Genomic DNA, 6,000 nt, shown 5'->3' with positions numbered 1-6,000 from the left:
CATATATTTACTTTACACATGTTTACTTTACACATGTTTACTTTACATTACACATAGTTACTTTACACATGTTTACTTTACACGTGTTTACTTTACATTACACATGTTTACTTTACTTTACACATGTTTACATTACACATGTTTACTTTACATATATTTACTTTACACATGTTTACTTTACACATGTTTACTTTTCATATATTTACTTTACACATGTTTACTTTACACATACTTACTTTACACATGTTTACTTTACATATATTTACTTTACACATGTTTACTTTACATATATTTACTTTACACATGTTTATTTTACACATGTTTACTTTACACATGTTTACATTACACATGTTTACTTTACATTACATATATTTACTTTACATATGTTTACTTTACATATATGTACTTTACACATGTTTACTTTACATATATTTACTTTACACATGTTTACTTTACATATATTTACTTTAGACATGTTTACTTTACATTACATATAGTTACTTTACACATGTTTACTTTACACATGTTTACTTTACTTTACACATGTTTACTTTACTTTACACATGTTTACATTACACATGTTTACTTTACACATGTTTACATTACAAATGTTTACATTACACATGTTTACATTACACATGTTTACATTACACATGTTTACTTTACACATGTTTACATTACAAATGTTTACTTTACACATGTTTACATCACAAATGTTTACATTACACATGTTTACATTACACATGTTTACTTTGCACATGTTTACTTTACACATGTTTACATTACACATGTTTACATTACACATGTTTACTTTACACATGTTTACATTACACATGTTTACTTTACATTACACATGTTTACTTTAAAGTTCAAGTCCCAACGATAGTCACACACACACACGAGGTGTGGTGAAATGTGCCCCCTGCATTTGACCCATCCCCTTGATCACCCCCTGGGAGGTGAGGGGAGCAGTGAGCAGCAGCGTGCGCCACGCTCGGGAATCATTCGGTGATTTAACCCCCAATTCCAACCCATACACATGTTTACTTTACACATGTTTACATTACACATGTTGACTTTACACATGTTTACATTACAACTGTTTACATTACATATGTTTACATTACACATGTTTACTTTACACATGTTTACATTACACATGTTTACTTTACACACGTTTACATTACATATATTTACAGTGCATATGTTTACATTACACATGTTTACACATGTTTGCATTACACATGTTTACATTACACATGTTTACATTACACATGTTTACTTTACACATGTTTACACACATTTACATTGCAGATGTTTACTTTACACATGTTTTTACACTAAACATGTTTACTTTACACATGTTTACATTGCACATGTTTACATTACACATGTTGACTTTACACATATTTACATTACACATGTTCACGTTACACATGTTTACATCACATATGTTCACTTTAGACATGTTTACTTTACACATGTTTACTTTACACATATTTACATTACACATGTTCACTTTAGACATGTTTACTTTACACATGTTCACTTTAGACATGTTTACTTTACACATGTTTACTTTACACATATTTACATTACACATGTTCACTTCACACATGTTTACATGACACATGTTCACTTTAGACATGTTTTCTTTACACATGTTTACATTATACATGTTCACTTTACACATGTTTACTTTACACATATTTATATTACACATGTTCACTTTAGACATATTTATTTTACACATATTTACATTACACATGTTCACTTTACACATGTTTACATTACATATGTTCACTTTAGACATGTTTTCTTTACACATGTTTACATTATACATGTTCACTTTACACATGTTTACTTTACACATATTTATATTACACATGTTCACTTTAGACATATTTATTTTACACATATTTACATTACACATGTTCACTTTACACATGTTTACATTACATATGTTCACTTTAGACATGTTTACTTTACACATATTTACATTACACATGTTCACTTTACACATGTTTACATGACACATGTTCACTTTAGACATGTTTACTTTACACATGTTTACATTATACATGTTTACATTACACATGTTTCCTTTACACATATTTGTGTGGTGTGTGACCATGTGTGTTGACTTTTTGTGCTGGTTGAATTGTATTTTCTGCGCCATGACTAGGGAAGGTTGTTCGGATTGGCTTATATAAGTAGACACTGTGCAGATAGTCTCTTGAAATGGTCACTGGCCTGAGTCACTCACCTTGTCCACAAGATGGCGACAAATTAGCACCTGTCAAACTGCCAGATAATTAAATTAAATATGTTTCTTGGGCCAAACATATTTAAAAGTTGCCTCCACAAACTCAGATCTTGATCAGAATCGGTAGACAAGATGATGAAGACACCCTGAAGTGCAGGACAGGTCGGTACCTCTTAGTACCCATTCGTGGTGGGTGGAGTCTGGCGTTAAAAACCGCTCATCGCCATCAACTATTGAAGTGTCATTACTTGACTTGAGATGATTGGATCTCCTTCCTAACTGATTCAAGGCTTTTATGTGGAGAACTGACAGCAATGTCGCCCTCTTGTGGTGGGAAATTACAACTGGCCTAACTTCCTTCCACATCTTCCTCAAATGTTTGGTGGTGGGTTTGAACATTGGGAAGGACTTACTTACTTACTTGGGACTTTTCCTCCTCACATTGTGTGATTGTGTCACTTTTCCTCCTCACACTGTGTGATTGTGTCACTTTTCCTCCTCACAGTGTGTGATTGTGTCACTTTTCCTCCTCACACTGTGTGATTGTGTCACTTTTCCTCCTCACAGTGTGTGATTGTGTCACTTTTCCCCGTCTCAGTGTGTGATTGTGTCACTTTTCCTCCTCACATTGTGGGACTGTGTCACTTTTCCTCCTCACACTGTGTGATTGTGTCACTTTTCCTCCTCACAGTGTGTGATTGTGTCACTTTTCCTCCTCACACTGTGTGATTGTGTCACTTTTCCTCCTCACATTGTGGGACTGTGTCACTTTTCCTCCTCACACTGGGTGATTGTGTCACTTTTCCTCCTCACAGTGTGTGATTGTGTCACTTTTCCTCCTCACAGTGTGTGATTGTGTCACTTTTCCTCCTCACAGTGTGTGATTGTGTCACTTTTCCTCCTCACACTGTGGGATTGTGTCACTTTTCCTCCTCACACTGTGGGATTGTGTCACTTTTCCTCCTCACACTGTGGGATTGTTTCACTTTTCCTCCTCACACTGTGTGATTGTGTCGCTTTTCCTCCTAAAAGTGTGTTATTTGTCACTTTTTCTCCTCACACTGTGTGATTGTGTCACTTTTCCCCGTCTCAGTGTGTGATTGTGTCACTTTTCCTCCTCACATTGTGGGACTGTGTCACTTTTCCTCCTCACACTGTGTGATTGTGTCACTTTTCCTCCTCACAGTGTGTGATTGTGTCACTTTTCCTCCTCACACTGTGTGATTGTGTCACTTTTCCTCCTCACATTGTGGGACTGTGTCACTTTTCCTCCTCACACTGGGTGATTGTGTCACTTTTCCTCCTCACAGTGTGTGATTGTGTCACTTTTCCTCCTCACAGTGTGTGATTGTGTCACTTTTCCTCCTCACAGTGTGTGATTGTGTCACTTTTCCTCCTCACACTGTGGGATTGTGTCACTTTTCCTCCTCACACTGTGGGATTGTGTCACTTTTCCTCTTCACACTGTGGGATTGTTTCACTTTTCCTCCTCACACTGTGCGATTGTGTCGCTTTTCCTCCTAAAAGTGTGTTATTTGTCACTTTTTCTCCTCACACTGTGTGATTGTGTCACTTTTCTTCCTAATAGTGTGTGATTTGTTACTTTTTCTCCTCTCAGTGTGTGATTGTGTCACTTTTCCTCCTCTGTGTGTGATTGTGTCACTTTTCCTCCTCTCAGTGTGTGATTGTGTCACTTTACCTCCTCACACTGATTGTGTCACTTTTCCTCCTCACACTGTGTGTTTGTGTCACTTTTTCTCCTCTCAGTGCGTGATTGTGTCAATTTTCCTCCTCTCAGTGTGTGATTGTGTCACTTTTCCTCCTCTCAGTGTGTGATTGTGTCACTTTTTCTCCTCTCAGTGTGATCGTGTCACTTTTTCTCCTCTCTGTGTGTGATTGTGTCACTTTTCCTCCTCACACTGTTTGATTGTGTCACTTTTCCTCCTCACACTGTGCGATTGTGTCACTTCTCCTCCTCACAGTGTGTGATTGTGTCACTTTTCCTCCTCATACTGTTTGATTGTGTCACTTTTCCTCCTCACACTATGCGATTGTGTCACTTCTCCTCCTCACAGTGTGTGATTGTGTCACTTTTCTCCTCTCAGTGTGTGATTGTGTCACTTTTCCTCCTCACACTGACTGTGTCACTTTTCCTCCTCACATTGTGTGATTGTGTCAGTTTTTCTCCTCTCAGTGTGTGATTGTGTCACTTTTCCTCCTCTCAGTGTGTGATTTGTCACTTTTTCTCCTCACACTGTGGGATTGTGTCACTTTTCCTCCTCTCAGTGTGTGATTGTGTCACTTTTCCTCCTTACAATGTGTGACTGTGTCACTTTTCCTACTCACACTGTGTGATTTGTCACTTTTCCTCCTCACAGTGCGTGATTGTGTCACTTTTTCTCCTCTCACCGTGTAATTGTGTCACTTTTTCTCCTCATAGTATGTGCTTTGTCACTTTTTCTCCTCAGTGTGTGATTGTGTCACTTGTCCTCCTCACAGTGTGTGATTGTGTCACTTTTTCTCCTCTCAGTGTGTGATTGTGTCACTTTTCCTCCTCACACCGATTGTGTCCCTTTTCCTCCTCACATTGTGTGATTGTGTCACATTTTCCCCTCTCAGTGTGTGATTGTGTCACTTTTCCTCCTCTCAGTGTGTGATTTGTCACTTTTTCTCCTCTCAGTGTGTGATTGTGTCACTTTTCCTCCTCTCAGTGTGTGATTGTGTCACTTTTCCTCCTCTCAGTGTGTTATTGTGTCAATTTTCCTCCTCACACTGTGTGATTGTGTCACTTGTCCTCCTCACAGTGTGTGATTGTGTCACTTTTTCTCCTCTCAGTGTGTGATTGTGTCACTTTTCCTCCTCACACCGATTGTGTCCCTTTTCCTCCTCACATTGTGTGATTGTGTCACATTTTCCCCTCTCAGTGTGTGATTGTGTCACTTTTCCTCCTCTCAGTGTGTGATTTGTCACTTTTTCTCCTCTCAGTGTGTGATTGTGTCACTTTTCCTCCTCTCAGTGTGTGATTGTGTCACTTTTCCTCCTCTCACTGTGTGATTGTGTCACTTTTCCTCCTCTCAGTGTGTGATTGTGTCACTTTTCCTCCTCACAGTGTGTGATCGTGTCACTATTCCTCTTCACAGTGTGTGATTGTGTCACTTTTCCTCCTCACAGTGTGTGATCGTGTCACTTTTCCTCCTCACAGTGTGTGATCGTGTCACTATTCCTCTTCACAGTGTGTGATTGTGCGCACAAAGCTTTTACTTTGTCGTCATGTTGTCTTAGTGACTGACCAGCATGACGCTGCTCAACAACGCAGAGAGCACAGACGTCACAATGTCGCACACAATAGAAGTGCTTGATGGCAAGTTTCTCACTCTATTCTTGTTGTGTTGTTGTTGTGTTGTTTTTGTTGTTGTGTTGTTGTTGTTGTTGTTTTCAGTGGTGAAAGGATCGAAAGGAGGATAGATTTCATCTGGAAAGTGTTAAGCTGCTGCAACAACTCAGATGGTTTAGTTTAACTGCTGGGTTGTCATCGCTTACACAACACACTGTTGTCACGCTACACAACACAACTATTGTCACCCTGCACCACTCAATACACTGTTGTCACGCTACACAACAAAACACAACTGTTACGCTACACATTTCAACACACTGTTGTCACGCTACACAACAAAACACAAGTGTTGTTACACTACACAATTCAACACAACTGCTGTCACGCGACACACAAC

The 6,000-nt window shown here is 38.6% G+C and overlaps 1 protein-coding gene across 1 annotated transcript in view; it reads left to right on the top strand.

The window, feature by feature from the left end:
- The window catches only part of plcd1a (phospholipase C, delta 1a), a 62,061-nt gene that overhangs the window by 11,740 nt on the left and 44,321 nt on the right, over window positions 1-6,000 (top strand). The gene's annotated exons all lie outside the window — the stretch shown is intronic.

The sequence above is a fragment of the Nerophis lumbriciformis genome, linkage group LG07 (assembly GCF_033978685.3).
Source record: "Nerophis lumbriciformis linkage group LG07, RoL_Nlum_v2.1, whole genome shotgun sequence".
NCBI classification, from domain to species: domain Eukaryota; kingdom Metazoa; phylum Chordata; class Actinopteri; order Syngnathiformes; family Syngnathidae; genus Nerophis; species Nerophis lumbriciformis.
Note: the sequence above shows the minus strand (reverse complement) of the source record. Positions and strands in the feature narration are given on the sequence as shown.